The 24584-nt window shown below is 45.3% G+C and overlaps 1 protein-coding gene across 2 annotated transcripts in view; it reads left to right on the forward strand.

The window, feature by feature from the left end:
• Window positions 1-4318: 4318 nt before the first annotated feature.
• Window positions 4319-24584, forward strand: part of LOC121308673 (unconventional myosin-Ic) — a 50107-nt gene continuing 29841 nt past the window's right edge. Inside the window, exon 1 of one of the 2 annotated variants that reach the window (XM_041241216.1) lies at window positions 4319-4337. The gene's annotated coding sequence lies outside the window, so the exon portion shown is untranslated. Of the gene's footprint in view, window positions 4338-6902; window positions 7210-24584 lie in introns of those variants that run through there. The other variant, XM_041241219.1, reaches the window with a different exon arrangement.

Consider the following 24584-nt stretch of genomic DNA (forward strand, 5'->3'; position numbering starts at 1 on the left):
GGGTGTGTGTGTGTGTGTGTGTGTGTGTGTGTGTGTGTGTGTGTGTGTGTGTGTGTGTGTGTGTGTGTGTGTGTGTGTGTGTGTGTGTGTGTGTTGACAAAGTCCTGTGACTTCCTCACGGAGCCATGTGCGCTTCTCGATTACAGGGACACAGCAGGGCGGAGATGCAATGCAGCTGCATTGGGCTACTAACCGCAGAGACACTTAAATTCAGATATAATAATAATAATAATAATAATAATAATAATAATAATAATAAATAATAATAATAATAATAATAATCCATTCCTTTATGAAAGCAATGTGTCCTCAGAATCGACAGCTATGCAAATCGAGTTCCTGCTATTGCAACATATGAAATACTGTCAAGTAAGAATAGCAAATGTTGATTCAAGGAACCAAAACTAGAAGAAGAGGAAGATATCATCGGAGAAAGTAACATATTCCGAGGAGCGTTGGACACCAGTAAATGTTGGGTGTATCTATATATATACACACACACACACTAGTCTGTCCTGCGAACATGTGTAACTTTGAGCGCATTGAGAAGTGCGCACGGAGATATACTGCTGTCATTGCTGTAGCTGTGGAGTCATGAGGAGCGTATATACTGCAGAATATGGGATTGGATGAAAGCAAGAACCGATACAAGTTACTAAATAAAACACAAACAAGCGTGATTTACACGAGAGGGGTTTTATATCACAGCCATCTATCGAGCAGTTTCAATTCACAGGCATTCATGTAGTGGCTGCCCTTGACCACTGGGGGGCTCCATACACCATGAATGTCAGCAGCTTGGTAAAATTGTCTGATTTTTTTATTTTTTTTTTGCAACAGATACCGAAAATATTTGAACACACTTTGCTATCAGTGTCCCGGTTCAGTAAATGAGTGTGTCGGTATGGTCTGGACGGGAAGGTGCAGAAGTGCGTGGTGCGGATGTGTGCTCATTCACCATAATGTGGGCATGCATGTGTGTCTGGTCTGTGTGCAGTGGTATGAGTCAGTGAGCAGTGTATATGAAATACTAGCTGTATGAGTCAGTGAGCAGTGTATATAAAATACTAGACACACCCAGACAAGTTTCTCCTGTTGAACAAAACTAGCAACACAATACAATAGCAGTCTGATGTCCACAGATAGGAATGGGGTCTGAACAGAATATACAGTACAGCTTTCTATGCGCGCACACACACACACACACACACACACACACACACACACACACACACACACACACACACACACACTGCCAGCAATCCTGTTTAGTTTCAATCTCTGCAAATAGATTACATGGTAGCCTTATCAGGCCAGAGATTTACTGGCCGATAGCAGGCGGGTTGGCGTGCAGTTTGTGTGTGTGTGTGTGTGTGTGTGTGTGTGTGTGTGTGTGTGTGTGTGCGTGTTCGTGTGCGTGTGTGTGTCACACACCACCAGGATCCATCAATCCAGTTTGCAGACGCAGGTTCCTGGTGCATTGACCATATTAGGTAAAGAACAGGATTCCAGGGCTGGGGAGAAAGGGGGCGGAGACTGGAGTTTGAAAAGAGGCGGGTCTTCACACTGAACCACGCCCCTACCCCTGCCCCTGGGAGGAGGGGGTATCTGTAGTAAATATGTGACTTTCCCTTTAAGATGAACTTTGGGTGATATTTTGCGTCCATTAGGTAAAATGATAATCCGTGTCATATTTCTAACGCCAACACAATATATCATTTAAAATAGCTGAACTCTGAAGCGATTATAAAATACCCTCGTCCAGCGTCACGGATTGCCTTCGATAGCAATAACATTCATCAGCCACTAGGGGCAGCTCACTGCAAGCCAGCAGACGAGGGAATGATGAGAGAGGGTAGCAGCACAGTGACCCTCGCCACCGAGCTGAGATCACTTATCTCGTGACTCTCAAAGTGTAAAATCACAAAATGTTTTTTTTTTTTTTTTTTTTGTTGTTCATGTTTTTTCTTGATCACTGAGCTTCGTCAAAGGATGCTCTGCCTTGCAAGAATCCTGAGAGCGCAGCATTGAAGAGAAGGCAGGATGCAAGGTTTTCACATGCACCCAGCAGAAATGAGCGCAGTGTCCCATAGTATAGTGAAAGCACGGCAAAGCGTAATAAAGTACAGTGAAAGCATGATAAAGCACAGGTGAGCATTGCAAATAACAGCAAGGTATGGTAAAGCATATTAATAAACATGCCAAACCAGGCTAAACTAGGGCCAATGCATCGTGTAACCATGGGGAAAGCATGCTACAACTGCAAAAAAAAAAAAAAAAAAAAAAACCCATCTATAAATACCGTGGCAGACTTTTATAAAGGTCGACAGCAACTTTTGTGTTGAACGTACACACGTGTGCGTTAACAGCTGTGCTGAATCGGTTATTCTCTGATCAGGAGTCGATGGACAGCAATGAATAACTGCAGAATTGCCTAGAAGAGCAACTTTAATCGATCATCAATAATACTGTATCACAGAGAATCGCGAGTCACATACACAACGAACCACTCCCATCACCCACATTCCTCGCACCGAGCTTTAAGATTACGAATGAATGGATGTCTTACAATGACATCTCCACGCCACTGCTAATAGCGCTAGCATAGGAAATCCGCTCATTTAAGTCACTGTCGAGAGGTGCCTATAACTCCTAGCAAACAGGATGCGTGTTCAAGATGTTCAGTGTGTGCTCGGTGCCCTAAATGAAGTCCCCGCTGATAAGAGCTTATTGCCCGGGACGTTTTGAAAAATGCGTCCCCGGATTTATTTCCAGTCGATGGCATAACAGCCGTGAGAGATGCGTTGCTTGATATAGATAAAGGAAACAGTACATAGCATTTTGTTTTGCTTTCTCTTAAAACAGAAAGCGCCCTTGTTATTTCTGTTCTAGTTTTGATTTGTATTTATTTATTGCTTGCGGTTTTCGTTTCCTGTTGATAACCTTGTGGGAATGCTTGTGGGGTCACAGGGAGCGAGGGACCGCATATTTCTCAGGGAATAGCATGTGCGCACCCACGCCCTTATAGAAGTTTTCCCATAGCAAAAGCACAGCAAAGTGTAACAAAGCACAGTACGAGCATGTTCAGCTGCACCGCTGTTTCCCTTATAAAAGTTAACCACAGTAAATTTGCACTGTAATGTTGCAGTTTTCCCTTCCTTTTCCCATAGTTCTACAATGCCATGCTCTTTAACCAAAGGATCCTCGGAAAAGCAATATTACTGGAAAACTGTGACATCAGTCCCTTCTGATCGACCTACTTTGTTCCTTTTTAAAAATAATAAAATAAACCAATTAAGATTAGCAAGTGTGCCCCAAGCCTTGCCTCTCTTAGGAGGTGAGGGAGGGAGCAGTTCAGTCTCCATGCCTCAAGCCTAACCTGCACTGGAGGGAGCACCCTTTCTCTTAGGGGGTGAGGGAGCAGTTCAGTCTCCATGCCTCAAGCCTGACCTGCACTGGAGGGAGCACCCTTTCTCTTAGGGGGTGAGGGAGCAGTTCAGTCTCCATGCCTCAAGCCTGTCCTGCACTGGAGGGAGCACCCTTTCTCTTAGGGGGTGAGGGAGCAGTTCAGTCTCCATGCCTCAAGCCTGTCCTGCACTGGAGGGAGCACCCTTTCTCTTAGGGGGTGAGGGAGGGAGCAGTTCAGTCTCCATGCCTCAAGCCTGTCCTGCACTGGAGGGAGCACCCTTTCTCTTAGGGGGTGAGGGAGCAGTCTCCATTCCTCAAGTCTGCCCTACCAGATTCATTTTACTGGTGACCTAGGCCAGATTAAAAGAAAGGCTGGTGCATTAACTCACTGCCCCTTTAGCCTTCTGTTTTCTGGACCACAATAAACTTTTTTTTTTAAGCTACCAGCGAGACTCCTTGTTGTTTTAGAGGGAAGTGTTCGTCTTCTTTGTTTATGTTTGAAGACCAAAGCAGGATACTGCGCATTTAAGCAAAGGTCTTTAAGGAAGCCGTGAAATGAACCCAAGAGCATTAATCTGTTGAATAGCAACATCAATTACAAGGGCTTTGGAACAAGGTTTGACAGCAGCATATACATACATCCCTGCTGCGTGCTGGAAACACGCACTTCAGAGCCTGCTGCCTTCCAGGTAACACCAGGACACAAAACTGCCATCCGCTTACAAAGCAGCACACATTGACCAGGGCATCAGCGGCCTGAGACAGCGGTGAACGGACTTCTCTGTGCTCTGTCCCTTAGGGAACTCCCGACCTTGTTAACCTGGGATACCTGTGCGAGTATGGAGCTGAAAATACACCTCGTTCCTACTGGAGAGATCATACTGACACCCAGTCAGAATGGAGAATGTTGCTGCAAAAACTGCTTCAAGGTCAGTGACTTTCTTCAGTTTTATTTGAGCTTATGTTTTATTATTATTATTATTCAGAAAATAGCAATGGGATTTGCACAGGTTAAAAAAAAAATGCATGTCAATAAACCATTGCAAAAATATCTTTATAAAATCATAGCACAGTACTGTATGGTATAGTATCGAGAATCACACGGGAAATTATGAAGAAATTACTGATAACGTATGCTAAATTGTCATATAGGTTTTATTATTATTATTATTATTATTATTATTATTATTATTATTATTATTATTATTATATATTATTATTATTATTAATTCATAATAGGTGTATTATTGGCTTCTGCTTGAGTGTAAGATGATTTTTAATTACAAGGTGATCAAAAAACAGCTATAAAGACATGTAAGCCATGTAACTCAAGTTAACAGGGAATCGCATTTCTCTTTGAACTGAAATGGGAGGCGTACCCAGGTGATACTATAGCATGGTAAAGCATGGTACAGCAACCACGTACTGGAAGGCATTGGTAAGGCTTGCTGTAGGACAGCAGGACTACACCAATGTAAGACATGGTAAGCCATGGAGCACAGGGTGGAATGAGAAATGAGCAATGTTATTGGAGGTAATAAATAGAGATCAAACATTCAGGTGAATCAAAACCCAAAGCTGAAAGGTTCCTTCTGCAGGGCTCTGAATTCCCTAGAAGTGCCTGTCCTTTAAATTCAAATTGATAAGGCATTGTGATAAAAAAAGATGCCTTTTTGAATACAGGCAGACAAATGCAGGAACCATGAATACTTTTCCATGAATTTGGATGCTTAAAAATATTCCAGTCTGGGTGCGGCTGATTTGTAGTGGAGCTGCGATCATTCCAGACTGGCTCCGTCGTGTTGACATGATCAGGAAATCGCTCAGGACCAGCTGGCAGCTACTGTGCTAGGCTGTCCTGTCCTGTCCTGTCCTGGTTTGGGAGTGGCTGCCAGCCCTGCACTGATGAGCTTGACCTTCACATAATCTAATCTTGCACGCCGGGGGCATCGCCGGGAAGGGGTCTTACTGAATTACTGATTGCCGGGTAAGAGTGATCCCCATAATGAGGAATATCTTAAATCAGCTCTCATGAATTGAAACTTTCTCCCTGGTTAGAAGCTCTGTTCCTGTTTCCACTTGTGGGCTTTTTCAGATGCTGTTCTCTCCCACAGTAGAGGGGGGGCTGAATTCAATTAATTTTGTTTCAGGAGAAATCCGGAACCGACTTCCGAGGTTAACCCTTACTTGACCAGACGTCTTAAAAATCAGTCACTCCCTCAAAGTGCGTTCTCAAATGAATCAGTTTGTTTACAAGAGGGAAGAGTGAAGGCAGCTTCAGAATCAGGGTGTGCCCTCTTACTGGACGTGCCCATTACCCTCCAGGAGGGGGTCCCATAAACACTTGGTCACTTAGGCTACAATAATGTAGAGTACACATCTCCTTGAAGGGTAACAGTAATTCACAAGGTGGTTTGGAACTGTCACCGTGTCACAATGTCTGGGAAGTCCAAACCTGGTTTTTACCTTTTACTGCAGTGGAAAGTTTGCAACATTTCTTAAAAAAAAAGAAAAAAATCACTGTGAAAATCTGCAAAATTACCATACAAATCTACCTTTGTTGTTGTTTGTTATTACTCAAATACATGGTAGAAGGTACAGTACCTAATGACAGTGTAATAGACCAGGTGTGTCAAAGTGTAATGCCTGTTTACCCCGGGGTGCCTTTATTCCATTACTCAGAGCTAGAGAAGGACTTGCTTTGCCTTTAAGATCTGGTTTGTGTCGGCACAGACACCACACCCTTGACGTCTTGTCTTTCACGACTCCTTTCAATTAAAGCGTTGAACCGGATCCTCTGTGTGTGTGTGTGTGTGTGTGTGTGTGTGTGTGTGAGAGAGAGAGAGAGAGAGAGAGAGAGAGAGAGAGAGAGAGAGAGAGAGAGAGATTAATTACAGCAGGAATCTGCACTTTGTTCCTTTCCAAAAATAAAACAAGTCTGTGTGAGTTTGTGGTGAGTGTTGTACTAGACTGCGATACTCTCTCAAAGTGTCTCACACCTGGTGCTAGTACGAATGCATGCTTTCAACAAGTACCTAGGGACGCTGTAGTGGCAGATTCACTGTTTTACTGAATTACAGACACCAAACCTATCTATTTAATATACCTTGCTATAATTACTCTGGCAGGCCACGCCCCTTTGAGGGAGGGGGCGGTGATACCGCAGGTGTGTCGGATAGCCGACAACTCGGGCTGTAATCAACGACCGGTGTGTGTGTGTGTGTGTGTGTGTGTGTGTGTGTGTGTGTGTGTGTGTGTGTGTGTGTGTGTGTGTGTGTGTGTGTATGTGTATATATAAATTTCAAGCTTTAATGTCACGCACTGGACGCCGTGGTGAAAGAGTTTATAAGATTTTGTTTTTTGTAGTGCCGATTGATTGCCCCCCCTCCTCCTCCTCCCCCCCTTTTTTTTTAATTTTTTATTTTTTATTTGGTGACTTCATAATGTATTGCAGTGACATCACGTGTCCCGCCCTCTGATTGGCTCACCAGACTTCCTGCTAGTAAGGTCGCGCTGTTTGAAGGAGGAGGGATTTTGCAGCTCTTACTCTGCGCAATGTGAAGCCGGGGAGGCATCGTGATAATAAAACGAGGGGGATCTTTTTAAACAGAGTAACCTCCGCCGGCCGCTGTCACAAACAAGAAAGAACCAGACCGCCAGCGTTCAGCAGAAACGAAGAGGGCACGCCGTAGGGTTTAATCCGCGGGTGTGCTGTTTAAAGGAGAGCCCGAATGACTGCAGTGATCTCCAAGACACTTCGGCAAACACGTCGATAGTCCCGACTATCGCTTTGACATCTAGGTAAGTGCACTGCGCGTTTTGCTTAATTGAAAAGGTGTGTCGAAATGCACTCGGCTGAACCCGTGTAAACTGTGGCATTCGTGGTACACACACACACACACACACACACACACACACACACTGCAGCACGGCACTTTGCTATGCGAATTCTGCTCACAATCTCAGACTGGGGGAACCTCGTGGCTGTTTGACACTGAAGCCAAAAATAGCCTGGCATGTGTTATTGAGACTGGAAGTCGTGCTATATATACTGTAGAGTCTCAGTATCTACCACCGTGGCATTGCTTAGTAATGCAGTCAATATGCACTGGTGTTTTTTGTTTAGGGTTGCATTTCAATTGACTTCAGTGCATTTTAAACCCACGTGTTTAGAACTCATATATATATATGTACAGCAGCCAGCATTATGCAGCGTGCTGTTCTGACACCCCATTGCAGTACCGCAGCGCTGTGCTCTATGCAGTGTGTGCTTTTTCCGTCTAAGAATTGAAATCTTCCAAGTAGTTATTCATAGTGGCTCCATACCACTGTACTGTCTCGGACGCATACAGTTCAGCAAGACCGGCTGGCATCTGATGGAACGGAGTTCCCCATCTGTTGTTGTTGTTTTTTTAATTTATTTTTTGCCAACTCGGTTCTTTGTAAGGGACGCACCCTACCCGCCGTCGCCGCGGTGTGCCCCGTGGCAGTTCGCAAGCGGCACTCCCAGACGCGGAGTTCCAGTGCAGAGAAGTGAAAGTTCAGAAACAAGTCTGTGCTCCTAAAATTCCCAAATTTCTTAACCGCGGAGTGGCAAGAATACTTTCTCTTCTCTATTATTTACATTCACAATGTCAAAGGCGTGTGTTTACAGTATCATCTATAAAAAATAAAGCTGCCATCCTATAGCAGTTTGATCCATTCCTGGTTTTACTAGGAGTTCAATCTGACACACCTGAGCTTGTTACCTACACACTGGGGCTAACCAAGCTTGCAATAAAGCCTGGAAACTGCTATGCAACAGGAGTCTTGTTTCCACTATCACTATCCTAGGATGTGCGTAGATCTTGTACACCATTTGGAATAAGTAACCAATCACAGTACATCATTTGATAGATTTGATGTATTCCAGTGTGGCTTCAGCAGACTCCTGAGATCGGAGTCGACAGAGTCATTAAGTCAGCAGTCTGTCTGCTGATATTAACTACTCCATTGTGTTACTCTGCTAATGCTGACGTGATGATTCTCAATCAGACAATTCTTTAATTGCTGGGGCAGTGTTATCTACAGGACAGTCCCAGCTGCTGTGTTCCTGGGAGTCTCAGCTGGAGCAGTGAGATAGGTAGGTGTGGCGACTGGACACCAGACTCTACTTGGGTTTTAAAATGCAGGGAAAGCACTGCCGATCCCTCGGAGAGCCAGTCAGGTTTTGGTTTTCTGAAAGAAGCACTTGCAAGCATTTTAAAAGCCGGGATCCCTCTTGCTTTAGCTCCGTTTTCACTACCGTGGCGATCATTCTGAAGCTCAAGTGTTTGTTTGGGTGGTTTAAACATGACTACATTCCCTCATCTTTGTGCGTCTGTTTCTGGGCACAAAGAAGGTATTCAGGCTTTACATAGAGAGCATTGCTACACAACACGTAAACTTTTAAACAGCATTGAACTCCAGTAGGGGGGTGGGGGGTTACAGAATACATTGCCGTCATTCTGAGCTAATGGGACACCCCCACCCATACACAAGTGACTGATGAGGTGTCTTTACCAGATCACATGCAATTGAAGAAGTTCCCAAAAATTCCCACAGGCTAAAAGGCTTAAGAGGTTCCATATTAAAACATTTACCTCTCATTGGATATGCCACACAGCGCCAGGGTTAGCAGCTTGCCCTAGTTCTGTGCCGGGTCTACTATTAAAATGACGAGAAATGTAAGCATTCAGGTCCCTGTTAAATAGTCTCTGAAGCTTGCACACTTCTCAGCGTGAATGGATTTCACCTGTAGTCCTTGTGGGTTTTATTAGGAGGCGTTCCAGTGCTGGACTCCCATTGCGTAGCAGTTTGAATCCATTCCTTGTTTTACTTGGGAGGTACCTGTACGCCAAGGCTAACCAGGCTCTTAGTAAAACCTGGAACCTGTGTTCACGCAGCTCTAGGGGGATGGATCATTTATTTAACTGAGTTACTGCTGGAGTTTTCTCCTGGAAACAGCATTCCCGAGTCTGCTGTTTTTTCCAAGGCTGCTCAGAGGTCACACCTGCCTTCTATCCGTGCCAGATCAGCATGGCTGTGTTGACGCACACACCCTGACGGGACAGGGTAGCACAGCTATACAGATACTGCAGTGTGTTGGAGCAGTTTCCAGGGGGAGCTTCGTCTCTCTGCAGTCGCACAGGGATCTGTGGAAGGGAGTAGCCCGGTTGGTGGTTCAGGGATACCTCTTCACTGAACAAGAAGCCAGCCAGCCAGGCTCAGCAGGACCCTGGTCGTGATTCCACCCCAGAGCCCGATCCGTGCAGCTGACGTCACGCCCAACGAACGAGTCGAGTCGCATGCAGAAGACCCTGTATGAAGAGGCGCTGTGTGCTTGAGTTGAGAATGGCGGATCCAGAGGTTATCCAGGGGTTTTGTCTTTGTTCTTCATATATTACTCAATCAGTTAAGTGTTGCAGCTCATGCATGGTGCACGGTGCCTTTTTCAAGAGCAGGGATATTTCAAGGTGAATCAGTCGTTGACTGCTGCGTGCACTTTTGTAAATTTCCATTCTCAGCTCAGGCCCCTGTTTTCAGCTCTTGCTGAGAGTCTAGGTCTGCTTCGAGGAGAATTGAGAAAGCTTGTCTCTTTCTGTTCTCGCGCTGTTATTCTGTGCATCGTCGGGAGGCTGGAAGACCTTGCAAATCGAGTAGTTATCTGTGTAAATATTTGAGGCTGTTCATTTTGAATTCAGTAGTGAAACTTGGTTCTGCTGTGCAGTGAAGACACAGAGGACTTTCAGCTTTTGAAGTTTGACCTCCTCAGTAAGACAACCCGTCAGAAAAATGTGATGGGGTATGTGAAGAAGATAGTGTGGTATGTACGAGTGAAGACGAACAAGTTGCGAGAAAATGCTGCACGCTGCGTGTTAACCAGGTTGCACAACACAGATAGAAAAGCAACTGGCTCAGCCAAGCCTTGAACAGACAAGCAACAGGAAATGAAATCAGCTGCAACAAACCACCTCCAACAGCCAGCTGTGTTTCCAAGCACAGCAGTTAAAGAGGTGAAGACTGCGATCCGCGAGGCGGAAATTGAAAGCGCAGAGCAACAATAATGAACAGTTTAAACCCTTCAATTAAAAACAGACCAATTAATATGTCTGTATTGCTACAGCTGCTGGGCTCAAGCCTGGGAAAGAAGACAAAGGAAGAGGAGAGAGTCTGCCTCAAATCCAAATCTCTCCTGGGATGATTCAGGAACGGAAAGCCCCAACCAACCGTAGCACAGGGTGGTGATTCACTGGCTAGGGAGGGGGTTTCCGTGGAAGGGACTCTCAGAAAATTACAGTGAGTTATCATCACTTGTGCTGGTAAACTCAAACGGAGGGAATTGGTTTCTAGCAGAGAAAGGGCGTGCTGTCTACCCAGCGTCCCCACCTACCCTCTGAACCTGTCCGATCAGTTGCATTCTCCCGAGTGCTTTTGATGCTTGCAGTCTGTGTTGATACAAAACTAGTTAGCAGACCGCCGTGGACGTACCTAAAGCAGATTGCTTTAGAGGCCTCTTCTATGCTTTCAATTCAATAATATCAAAACCGAAAGCTTCCCGTAAGGGCTGGCTCTGTGTTCTCCACATGCGTTTAGTAAAGGTTTAGTGATTTGTGTGGGTTGGTGGAGGGAGTGGATTTGCATCGCGTTACTATACCGAGAATCTGAGTTCACTGTAGCTTGTTGAAAGTTTCCCCGACTTCCTTTTTGCGTCAGATGTAGAGTCACCCCACCCCCGCGTGTAATTAACAGGACTGCAGGGATGGGAGTAAGACTCCCATTGCACAGCAGTTTGATCCGTTCCTGGTTTTACTATGAGCTTGACAAGGCGCACCTGAGCTTGTTCCCCATACACTGTGGCTAATCAAGCGCGTAGTAAAACCTGGAACGGGTGACACTGCTATGCAATAGGAGTCTTGTTTCCATCCCAGTAGTTGGGAATTCTCACTCAACCATGGTGGAATTTATATGTACTTTATTATCACCTTATGTAAATACCATAATTACCCAGTACCCTAATGATTCAGCTATATAAGCATTCTTTCAAAGTCCCAAGGGTAGGCAAATGGTGTGTTAACTTGTGCCAACAGGAATAAGGAAGTGGCCAAAGGATTTAATCACTAAGACAAGACCTTGCACTGCTGTAAGAAGGCAGCTTTGTTATATAAGCTCTCATGCAAACCGGGAAAATGGACCAGAGCAATGATTTGTGTGTAATATCGTGAACTAATGAATTGATTTTCTAAATAAACATTCAGTTTCAAAGCCAATAACCTTATTTTATTAAAAGCACGTCTTTAGGGATCTGTAATGAGTGCTTCTAGAAATGTGTATTATGTAATAGTTATATAGGGTTCTTCAAACATGCTGCAGCAAAAGTATCGCATGCTGTGCGAATTCTGATCGGAATCTACTGTTGAAAGCACGATTGCCGACGTGTTTGTTTTGATTGTGTGCCACCATTAATTCCGGACCCCTTAACTAAAAACGGTACCCAGGTTTGCATGAGGTCTCGCTTCACTGCGTTGTGTTTGAGCCTCACAGCCTCCCGCTGACACCCCCCTGCTTCCACTAGCCTGCGTACATGTGGGTCCAGCGACGGTACATTCTTCTCTGTGTGTGTGTAGGAGTGGAACAGCTGAGGAGATTGTTCCAGCTCGTTGCGTTAGGGGTGCTTCGTGCATTTCATCTTGGTTTTTCTTGTGTAAATGTTTATTGTAAATAGTGTGTTACTTGTTGTAATTAAGTACCTGGCGTTCCTGGGAGAGCCTGCCTGCTGTGTGTGATCACCAGGTGTGGAATCTAATCAGCAGGCAGGTGTGTTCCAGCGGGGAGGCAGGTATGAAAAGGTTCAGTTTATTCATCTCAGGGCTGCTGCAAAACCAACTGGGTTAAAGAAGTTGAAATTCGCCGACGTGTGAGAGAGAGAGAGCCAGAACCAGGCTTGGATACCGAAGAGTAAGCAAGTTGAAACCGCTGACAGCCAGGGGAGTAGCCTCAGTTTTTGTTTATTATTGATTAGTTCACAGATTGTAGTTGTACACAGTGTTATATGCAATGTGTGCACTGCCGCTGCTGGTAGTGTCAGGTGAGCCGTTCAGTGTGTTGATGTGTAATTAAGTCCTGTTCGCCTGCGGGGGGCGTATCGGCTTCAGCCTCCATCTCGCTCTCCTGCCTGTCACTGCGCAGTGAATGCACGCACCCACACGGCAGACGGCTACCCTGAAACGAGCATTAATACCCTGGATGTTTCTAAACCAGGGGTTTAGGGGAGCTCCCTAATACAAGCTGAATCTCAAAACAGTAACTGTGTGAATATAGTCATTGTTACAGCTGTGTATAATGGGATTTAAAACAGGTTTCATTTTCCGACTCGAGTTCCACTGCAGTCGGACACGCGACGGGCTGCTGTATTGTGTTGTATTGTAACGGAGGTCTGTATGGTGTCGTAGAGACCTGCATATCGCGATACGTGTCCTGTCATGACATTAGTGTTGTTACACCTCTAGTTCTGAGTATGAAACTGTGCATCCAATATCCACGACCAAACTGACCGCACAAGAAAGCAGCATTGAGTAATGAATAAGCCTCGACCCATGCAAAGTGTCCTGGTGTGATATTTTTGGCTGCATTCATAAAAACTTGGTGTGTATTCTAGTAAGTTGTTAGCATCTTTTTTTTTTTTTTTTCAGCCTCAGTGTCTGAAGTGTTTCTAAAAAATGAAGACAATGTCCACGTTGCTGTTTGGAGAGAGAGAATAATATGTATGGATCAGAATATATTGCCACACAGTAATACATCTTGAGCTGGTTTTGAGTCGTCCCCAGTTTTTGTTTGTTTGGTGTTTTTGTTCTGCTCTCGAGCTGAGATTAGAAATGTGTATGTCTGGGTCTTTTTCAGGTAGCTGGTGAAATTCTCTCGTTCCTTCCGCTGAACACAGATGCAGCTTTGTGAGGGTTATGTTTGTTTAAATTGTTCTGGCGTTGGTGTGAAGCTCGTTTCCATATCTTTGTTTTGAATGGATCCTGTTGCTGTCCTCTTTGTTTTGATAAGTGATAAATATGGCAGCTGTTGCCATGAAGCAGGCAGGCAGGCGATGTTGAGGACGTAGGAAGGAGTCTAATAGGACGAATATTATTCACGTTAGTATGATGAGGAAACGAATTTGTCACAAACCCTCTTGCTGGTCAGGTAAAGTACATTATCTAGAACCAGTTCGACTCGCCCCAGTGCTTTTCTCCCCTTGTTGAAGCACATGGCTGGGAGTGGCGGGGCACTGCTGCCCAGTTTCATGCCCTGAAGAACACCGGCGTCCTGAGGAGCCTGGAGCAGACAGATTAACAGAGATTGGAGGATCGCACTCTTATCTTCCCTGCGACGGGCCCTGTGCTGGAATACATGACTAATCCAGGGCGGTCAGACGGAGTTTTCTTTACTCATCCAACAAGCCGGTCTTGGGGGTGGGGGGGTGGCAGGGGGGGTGCAGACTCCATTGTCTCAACACGCTGTCGGCCTTTGCCTTAGCTCTTCTCTGCTGAGGAGCAGAGACGCACACCTGGGGTCAATTCCACTTATAATTGAGCAATTCGTCGTCAATTGCAATTATAGCTGAGCCCGGGCACACCTGCGTAACTGTGATTGTCATTCTACCATATCACTGATCCACCACAGTTCAAGGGTTCTACCCAGCTGGTAAAATGTTGGGTGAAGGACTGCATGGCTAGTGCCTCTATTGCATTGATGAAAGCAATAAAGACACGAATCCCCTTGTCACAAGATACTTGTATTATCTTGATACTGTATCACACTGATAGAAAGCACTAGTAGGCAAAAACTTATCCACATTCCTTTGTTTTCTTCTAAGTTGTTTTCCCTTTGTATTTGTGCTTGAGTGTGTTAGTTATGGGTGATTTATTCAGTTGATCTGGAGCAAATGTGATCTGAGAACCTTGCCCTTATAGTAAGAATAGATAATCCCTTTTTTAATCAGTGTTTTGCATTCAGTCCTGGCACACTGTATACATGAACTGGGAGATTAGCTTAACTGAATCATGGAGGGCTTAGAATAGACAGGCAAATCCATACCGCTGTAGCTCCTCCCCCTCCCCATGATCCCAAATACTTTAAGAAACGCACGACCCGGCTGCTCATTTTCCATTAGAAATATTTTGCTTTGTGACGGATCAAGGTGGGGGGAGCATTAAATGAAAATAAGCCAAATCAAATTATTAAATACAGATGCCAGGCTTTTGAGAAGAAGAAGAAAAGAAACTTGTCACGAGAGCAGGAAACCGAATGACAGAAAAGTAGACTGCATGGGAAACTAAATCTCAGGGTTCTTCAGGACCTCTGTGTGCAGGGGCTGTCTCTTCCACTGCCTGTAGCACAGCCAAGGCCCCAGCCAGCGCAGTGATTAACGTGTGAAAAGGACCAGATAAGGGGAGCAGGTCCTGGAGCACTGGCTTTCTGAGTTCCTGCAGCTGTGGGTGTGCTCTCCTTGAGTCTGGCAGAAGTAAAGCAGTTGCATTTCCTACAGTGTTTTGCACACTGTGGGATCTGCAGTGTGGTCTTGGTTTAACCAGCATAGCCCAGTGAAATACACCTGGGGAAGCAATGCGGTTACGATAGTAGCCGTCAAACTAGAAAACCCAAACTATTTACATCCTTTATATGTAACTTCCCGAGCGCTTTCTTCATATAAACTAAGGGGACACTGTTACATGTTTTGATTTTTTAAAATTTTTTTTTAAAAACAAATAATTTACACAATTTTGATCAGCTGATGTATATTAGAATTTGAACTAGAACTTTGATCTGTTCGTTCAAGACTCGATTCACCTTGATACTGAATGACGGTTTTATTGCTAATTATATTGCAGCCTCCCCAGCCTTTGTACAACTAGAGACTAACGTTTCCAGTATAGCACACCACTTGCAGTGCAGCACAGTGCTTGCCTTGCCCGGTGTTACCATGCATTCCTCAATCCAGTTGTCTTGCAGTAGAATTTTTAGAATGGACAGTGGAAATGAGTTCTCGGTTGGGTCCGTGGGCTTGTTAATGAAGCAGGTAGGAGGCAGTACTGCAGTACTCTCTATATTATTAAATAGTTAAGACGGAGCGGCTCTGTTGCATTTAAATAATTGCCACAGCTTCAGTGCGCTGAAGAGGGCGCTAGCCGAAACGCGATGTTGTTTCTGACACTCCTCATTCGAGCACTCGCTTGAGTCCTCGCTTCAGGAGTACAAAAAATGCCCATCACAGATGCTAAATTATTAACCTGGTTCCCAAGGTCGTTCGGATCATAATAAAAGTACATGTTAATTGAAGTCCTGTGTTGCTAGGCATTGTGGTTTGCGTCACACACAATATGCACATTTGCAACCCCTTGCACACAGCAGGATTGTTTGTGTTCAGTAACTTATACTTGGTGCTGTTCTAACTAGTTTACCCTCTAGTTACGCTCTCAGTCTCCCAAGCTCTCTGACCTGGCCTTCCTTCCACCTTCCCACAGGAAGGGACGGTGTGATCTGGAACGTGAGCGCCTGTTATTTGGTGTTCAGTAACCCGGAGGAGGTCCTTGGTTAAACAGAGTGGCAGAGTTATTGTTGGTTCTGCGCCTTTCGCAAACACAGACCTTGGCTTTGGAACAGGGGTGGCTGACACCACAAGGCTCCTCCTGTAGAGGGCAGTGTGGGACATACTACATTGTCACCAGCAGGGCGGGGTGCTGGGAAGCGCAGATGCTGTCTGCAACAACAGTCCGCTCCGCGCTGGTTATGCTGCTCCAGGATTTTTTTCCAACCAGGCCCTGAAAGTTGTTCTGTGTTGCGTATAATAGCCTGCTGTGCTCCTGAATAATGAATAATAACGACCTGAGCCTGCTGTGCTCCTGAATAATGAATAATAACGACCTTGTTTAGGGGTAATGTATAAAAGTCCAGGTACTAGGAATTTAAACCTGGACACTCCCCTGCCTTTAAGTCCTGGACCTTCCTCCAGCGCACACAGACAGTTGACGCTCGTGGCCTGAGCTGAATTCAGTCCCAGGACTCCAGGCTGGTGAATTGTGAAGTTAGACCCAGCTCCAGCACAATCGCTAAGCCGTTGGATCCAGTCGGCACCTACCTTGTTAGGCAGGGTCACTGAGCACCGGTCGTGGAGTGCAGTCAGCCTTGCCCTGCCCTGTGGGAGTGTTTCTAAAACAGGTTAGCATGGCAGTGTAATTAACTGCGTGAAGTGGCACTAATGCTGGTGCAATGATGCCCCCTTTACCCTCCCTTCCCTGTAGTAAGCCAGGGCTGCGTGGGCCGTCGCGAGGGGGGCTGAGAATTTGATGCTATCTCTGTGGGAGGAACGGAGGCGATCTCTGAGATTCACCTACGCTCGTTTCCATGGCAACTGTTTTAAATCCTGTGTGGGGGCTGCCGTACATTCTGATAGCTTCTTTTCATTGACCACGAGGTCTCAATCTGGAGCAGAATAGGGGGGGTGCAGTTTGCAGAAAGGAGTCTGTCTGCAGGAACTCTGTAGAGATGGAATAGATCTCCGATTAGGTATGAAAATATCTCATTGTTATGGCAGGTTTGAACTTTGATTTACCTGTAAGTTTTACAAAAAAAAAAAAACACACATTCCTGGTGTTCATTTCAGCTCTGATTTAAGTTCCTAGCCCAATGGCTGAAACTGCAGTGCGATGGGACTCTAATCGTGAGGCTTGACTGTACCTCTTCTTCAAAGCAGGCATTCGCAATGCAAACGAGGCTAATATTTGCATCTGCAAGGATGTGGTTCAGTTAAGCAGCCCTATCTGTTTTGTCTGTGTGCTAGGAATCGGAGGGGTGTTTCTGCTTGACCTTATGGGTGTGTTGCAGAGCCCAGAGAGCATGTGCTGGAGTGCCAGGCGAACCACTGACTTCACTGAGACCCTCAAGGCAAATCACATGAGCCTGCATTGAAGCAAACCAATAGAAAGCTGTGTACTGTACACACTGCACTGAAGAGTTAAAGGTCCAGTCCTTCAAGTTTTAAAATCCACTCCCATGACCTTTATTTGATTTCAGCACCTTTCCCACATCACTAATGCAGCTTTTTACTTCTTTTTTTAGAAATTGGGAATAGTTCCTCATTGTTATTGAGTTAGCAAGGACAAGAGGAGGCACTTTACAGTGGCTGCAGACAACGTGTAACGGAACCAAGCTGACACTTAACCCATGCAGTCACGCTGTCTCCTGACTCTGGCATGGAAATGCAGGATAAAGGACTGCAAAGATAACCCATGGTAGATTTGTGAGTGCAGTACAGTGGAGGACCAGTGGGGAGGGGGGAACTGTGTGCTAGGACTTAAATCCAGAATTCTTCTCATCTCCGTAACTCGCTCTCATGTCAATCCCCTGGGGTCACTCTGTGATATCTTGAGAATCGCTCTTCACGTTGGAACGGAGCTTGGTGTGGGCATTCCTTAGAGTAACACGTTGAGGGGGTTGAGGCTCTATCTTATGAGCTGCTTTGTCATTGATTTGGGGCGGGGTGGGGGTGGGTGTGCTAGACCTGATGTCGAGTTAGAACTCCTCTGCTGTAAAAGGGCTAATGTTTCTTAAAACTAACTCTGAGAACAATACCATGAGGTTTAGACCTAGGAACAGCATGCATTCCTCAATCTGGTCTTGTTGTATAATAATTATTTTATTAAGGAGTTATTGAGTCTGTGGGCTTGTTAGTAAAGCTGATCTCAGCAGGTAGATTAGGAGTAGCAGTGGAGAGTATTGCCTCTCTATTGCAGGCCTGTCGCACAGCAGTCTTTGTTTGGTTGCTGTGCAGGAGGACAGATGCAGGCGTCTATGCCTGACATCTCGTTGGGAATGTCTCTTTAAATAGCTCTTTAAATTCCCTTCGGAGCCGGGAATGGCAGCTGCCCCCGCCTCTGCCAGTCCCTGCTCTGTCCCAGGAGCACGCAGCCCACTCCCAGAGTCAACTCCGATACGGAATGCGTGCGATGCTGGCAGAGCTCCGGAGGCCACGCCGGGGGATTGTTTGTACTTTCCAGCATTTCAAATTGGCCGAGGTGGAAAGTTTTTTTTTTTTGTGTAATTGAAGCGTGTTTTGCAATGACAGTTAGATACTGGTATTCTCTGCTGTGAAATCAAACCGTTTTAGAATGAAGAAATATGTTAATTGTGTCTGCAAACTTTTTCCTACTTCACAGAAGTGGATTAGGTTCACCGGGTTGTTTAGTTCAGTTCATTTTGCAAGCCTGTTTGGCAAAAGTAAAGAAACATAATAATAATGGTCCTTAAGTTTTACATGGGAGCACGCTAGTGAAAAGGGCTTGATTCATATAAAGTTTTGGAACGGAATTTTGTTTTCCTGAAGCAGAAAACAAACAACAAAAGCAATTCCCACTGACCTGCCGAACCAACTTTACAAACCTCACTCCGGGCAGCGAGCCAGCGACCTGGGAAGGGCGTCCCTGAAAGGCTGGTCTGAGTTGAGCTGCCTTATTAGGGTGATTTCATGAGAACTTTCCTGCTCAAAGCAGCTGCAGCCTCTCCCAGGATCGCTCTCTTATCAGCAGAAACAGACCATCTCCCTGCCTGCCAGACCCCACCCAGTCCAGAGACCTACCAAAGCTGTGTGGGGCTAGAGGGGTTAGCGGGGGTTACAAGAGATATAGCCTTCCTCGTGAGCAGGCCTGTACCCCCAGAACAGATTGGGGTTGTTGCACATGGATACAGCCTGGTGCTTCATGCTAAATACATAAAGCTCTCTTTTTAAAAGTGGCTGTGGTTTGCATTGCCTGGCTGTGGGACCAGCGGGGTCTGGTGCATGCAGGCAGTGTGAGCGAGTCACAAAGCCTGTCCAGCTTTCGCACCCGGGCAGCTTTGTAACCGTTTTGTAGCTGACAAACGCGCAGTGCGTGTAACCCGAATGTAGGGTTCAATATTTGATGAGGTCCCTCTTTGAGGGCGGTTTGTATTAATTACACTGTGGGCTCTCTGAAGGCACACAGCTGCCACTGGCTCATGAGTAATTCAGCAGGATAATTGGTGAGTTACAGACCGCTGGGTTCAGATAGGCAGCTTTCAGATAGGCCAGCTCTGCGTGTCTGAGGATTTCAGAGCATACAGGGTCTGGCACATCTGCTCGGAACACCTTGTTTTCAGGTGATTTGAATGTGGTTTAGGGTTTAGCGGATTGCCACAGAGGAGACCGCAGGACATTCTGCAAGGTGACGTAACAGCGGGTCGTAGGTCAATGTGATCCCGGCCTGGTGGAGTTTGCAGGGCTGCTTAATTACCTCGTGAGAATTCTATACCTGCAGGTGCAAAATAGAACACGAGGTTGGTGTCTGTAAAATTTCAGTAGCAAATCTCGGGGTTAATCGGTTCCACTTGTGGGATTTCTATGAACAAAATTGCAATACCAGTGTCTCTAGAAAGATTTGCCAACACAGATCTGAGCAAAAGCAGAGCCCTGCAGCAGACAGGCAGGCACATTCCTGGAGCCTGAGGTGTGAAATTCTTGCTCCACACGGAGACTCTGCTGTGCCTTTTCAAGAAGGACCGCTCGTTTTATATATTCATCCCACACCCTGCTTGAGGCCACTTTTCCCTGATTTTACACCTTGTGCAGTATGACCCATTGCGGAGTCTACTGTGAGCTGAATGAGTCATGCCTTTACAGATTAGGGGAACCATGACGACCATAGCAAACCCAATGCAGAGCGGGAGTACAGGGAACTATTGTGATATTAAAATGTAGATGTTATCCATAATCTTACCTGTATTCCGTTTGCTACAAAGGCCCCATTTGAGCATGTATCCTAGCACACACATGTGATATCTGGTATTCCATTATATTAAAGAATGTTCTCAGTTTGCATGCCGTGCTCTCCGGGGAAATCGGCCACACCTAGAGGGTGACTGAGTGTGACAGGTTTGCAAACTGAGATTTCTTTTAACCCAAATGTCGTGTTGTAAAAAGTAACTCCTCACGGACGTGCGCAGCAGGGACCGGTCCTGGAATTATTTTGAAAGCGACTGTCCCGTTCAAGGAGCTGAAGCAGGAGATGCAATGAATTCAGATGCAACTGAGTCCTCTGTTTATAACTTTTAAAAATGCCTCCTAATAGTTCAGTCCAAGAATTCCATTCCGCACATTGCTACTCCCCCCCCCCCCCCCCCCCCCGAAAAAAAAAAAAAACGTGGGTCGTTACTGGAGTCCCAATTACAAACAGGTCGATTTTCATGTTTAGTTTAGGCTGACCTTGCCTTTTATGGAAATGTTCTTTGCTCTGTGAAAGGGAGTGCTAGCTGGTAGTTCTGAGTGGCAAACAGAATATCCTGTTTTTCTCCCACTCGGATCCAGGATTCGGTAAGGGAAAATATCTCCTGTTTCATAAGACAAGTCTCATCCTGTTGGAACTGAGAAACCAGCCCTTTGTTTTTAAGAGAGTGGCTGTACTTGTGTTTTTTAGCTTCAGTGCGGTTCGGGCTCATTCTGCGCTCTTTGTATTTATTTTTTTTAATGCAAAGCAAATCTGGCTCAGATTGTAAGATCTGGCCTCCCTATTTCCTGCCGAGACCAGACTGGAATAGTCTGGAAAACAGTAAGTGGCAGCTTACACACTGAAACAAGAGACTTCCTGCAGCTAAATTAAAGCATCATCTCTACAAATTAAAGAGGAGAATGCAGGGCTGCCAATAAGACTCCTGTTGCATAGCAGTTTCACCCATTCCATGTTTTATTATGAGCTGGATTGGCCCCAGTGTACAGGTAACACGCTCAGGTGAGTCTGTTTAGACTCATGGTAAAACCAGGAACTGCTATGCAGTGGGAGTCTTCTTTCAATCCCTGTAATGTTTATTTCATTTGTTTTCAGATACAAACCAGGGTAAACTGTTGCAGCTCAATTTGCAGGAAAAAAAGAAGTCATCTCGAACATACATTAGATGAGTCATTGATCAGATATACCCTTGAACCCTTTACTCCTTCATCCACAGTATCATCTCTGACCCAGTCGGTTTAGAAAGCAGCTGATCCTTAGGGTTGTCTCTGCTGGACTTTCTTGAATGTTGAAATGATATTCTTAAACCCTTGCTCAGCTGTGCAGTGTTGCAGCACTGTGACAAGGTTCAGCGATAAAGCGATTTCCAAGGCTGTTTCAGCAGACTGAAGGCTGGCTTTGAGAGTGTGCTGGTCTCTCCACTGGGTGTGTGGCTGTCTGAGTCGGATTATAATAATTCGGCATTTTTACAGTGGCGTTTTCATCCCTAGGAAACGAAGGCTAAAAATCGGCAAGACCGAATCGCGCAGTGGAAAGTTTAATGTGACGGGAGCATCTTCTCGTCCGAGCAGATCAGTCCCGCTTCTCTTGACCACGCGAAGTGTTCGAGTCTCCTCTTGTGTCGTAAGACAAAGTGTCAGCTGGAGATGCATTGATTAATTGGTTATTGATCGGCAGGGTTTTTATTTTGCAAGCCTCAATTAAACAATCATTGATCGACTTTTGAATTGCCCTGGTGCGCAATTTGGAGACTCTTATTCCATATTTGCATCTTTCATATAAAAACTAGAAGTGTTTTTTTTTTTTTTTTTTTTTTAAATCTATCCCTCCTCCTATGAGACTGTAATGAAGATTCTGCCTTGTTTCGGCTTCTTGCTTTTGAAAATAATCTGTTATTTCTGATTTCCTTCCCGGTATTCGATTAGGAAGCTGGATGCAGACTGCACCTCCTAGTCACAGTAATTTTAAACAAGACCGCTTTGCTAAATGTTCTGGTAAACCTGAATATTTCCAGGATCTTATTACACAGAACGATGGGTGGATAATTTTTCTTCTGTTCTTTTAATAATTGGTGACGCAGGTTACTGATGGTTCTAGACCAGGTGATTTGTCCAGCCATATATTGTGCTAACAAACAAGGCCAGCTGCAAAAATGAAATGTAATTACATTGCAATTTAAGAACAATGAGAAAGCCTGCTGCCTGGTTGACCTTATGATGCCGCTGACAACAATGCTTACCCTTTGACCCCTGTTCTGAGAGTCTGTTGACAAGTGCAGTTTTCCACCAACGCCTGCTTTCGTTATTTTGTTTTTCTTCCCCTCGTCGCCATGGCAGCCAAACTACAGAGCCCGCTGCCCCGAACTTGAGCCCTGCTGGCGCTCTCGCCAGACTGCAGCGGGCGGGGGAAACTTTTGGGTGAAAACCTGAAGTTGTGAAGCAAATAAACACATTCTGTTTGTTTTGATACCAAGATCAGTGTTCAGCAAAGACAAAACCAGGGGGGGAAACCAGGGCATTGCATATGTTCTTCAGTCCGACACATTTATATGGTGTGTGACTGGGCAGTGACTCGCCAACTAAATATGCACTTTGTGGTCAAGATGCATTTTCAGATATAGATGCTGCGTCTTGATACATTTTTCCATTATTTTTTTTTTTTTTTAAAAAGTGAGTAAGGTCGCTTCTCCCTCCCAGAAATCTGTGGAAGATGTGTTCTGATATTTTTATAGTGTACATTTTAGCCCTAGGAAATGCATGCACTCCAGTAGTGTGTGTGTGTGTGTGTGTGTGTGATTTGTCTGGTTCAGGGAAACTGCATGTCAATACAAGAATTTACTCAAGTGTTCCCTCTGCAAATGGAAAGCACATGGTTGATCTCATTGAAGCAGAGACTCAAGCCCCTATTCATGGAGTGCGATAGCATCTTCACAGAAGTCCTTGTGATTTACAGTGTTCCCAGCACCCACTTTTTCTTAAAGGGAATATACCTGCATGTTTAATTCTGTCCCTGCTTAATATTATGTGGGTCTTGTATAATTCTCTGTTGGGGGTTCTAATTAGATATTTTGCTTAATAACTATTGCAGTGATGGAAATAAGGCCCCTGTTGCATAGCAGTTTCATCCATTCCAGGTTTTACTGCAAGCTTGATTAGCCGCAGTGTGTATAGGTAACAGGATCAGGTGTATTCACTTAAACCTAGTAAAACCAGGAGTGGATCAAGCTGCTGTGCTATGGGAGTCTTATTTCCATCCCTGTGTTCCACCAGATTTGTTCCCCGACTGAAGGGGGAAGCATGTCGGTGTCGCACCCTCTCTTTGGTGCATCTTGCTTTGGTGCGCGGTGCATCACTAATCTGCTTCCCCACCTCCCAGTTAAGGGTTACAAACAGCAAGCCGGTGACTGCTTGGTTCTGGTGTTCATGAAGCAGGCACAGCTGGTTTTGTGGCTTGTATTTATTTTACAGATGCAATAAAGAATGTTGATTTTTATACAAGCTGCGAGTGCTGTCTTGCTTGCACTGGGGAACAGCGCTGTTGTTTTTAAAGTAAATGCTTTCGTTCCTGGTTGAGACAGAAGGCCTATGAAGGGGTACTGTGCAGTGCACGAGTGCTGGAGAGCACTCCCCTAATAAGAGTCCTTTATCGCCACACACAGCTTCCTGTCCACATAGCGCGCATTCCTCAGCACTGACATCAGGGGTATTTTAGGGGGTTCTGTTCCATTCGTGTTTCCTTCTTACCCCTGCCCCAGCTGGATCACACCAAGGATTAGTAAGAGACAGTGGACCGGTGTTAAAGCACACAGCAAGGCTTTGGTATACAGCAGTACCCTCATAATTGACTCCTGTATGGCAGATTGGTTTGCAAAGTCATCTGTTAGCTTTTTGTTATTTTTTTTGTCTATTTTCTTTTTATATGTAGTCGGGTTATGCATTTTAACAAACTCTGTATTATTGCGCATGCAGCAGAGCGAGGCCAGACCAAACTGCTCTCTTTGTCTCCCAGTTTACATTCTGCAGAAAGGGAGGATTGTCCGGGTTTTCACAAGCTGATAAATATTTCTGTGTTGTTCAGGCTGTTCTGTAACAGGAGCAGTCTTTGTGCCGTGCTTGTGGAGAGGCTGGTGATTGTTTGGGTGTCGGGGATGGAGGTGCAGCTTATTTGTATCTGATTGCATAGAAGATTAACCCATTCCAGGGTTTAACACCAGCTTGATTAGCCACAGCATAGATGTAACAAGCTCAGATCTTTATAAACTCATAGTAAAGCCAGGAATGGATCAAACTGCTATGCAATGGGAGTCTTATTTCCATCCTGGTGTTTTGAAAGATCATTGTACCGAGTGGCTTCTACAGTAGAACTGCCTGCCCG

The sequence above is a fragment of the Polyodon spathula genome, unplaced genomic scaffold (genome assembly GCF_017654505.1).
Source record: "Polyodon spathula isolate WHYD16114869_AA unplaced genomic scaffold, ASM1765450v1 scaffolds_764, whole genome shotgun sequence".
NCBI classification, from domain to species: Eukaryota; Metazoa; Chordata; class Actinopteri; order Acipenseriformes; family Polyodontidae; genus Polyodon; species Polyodon spathula.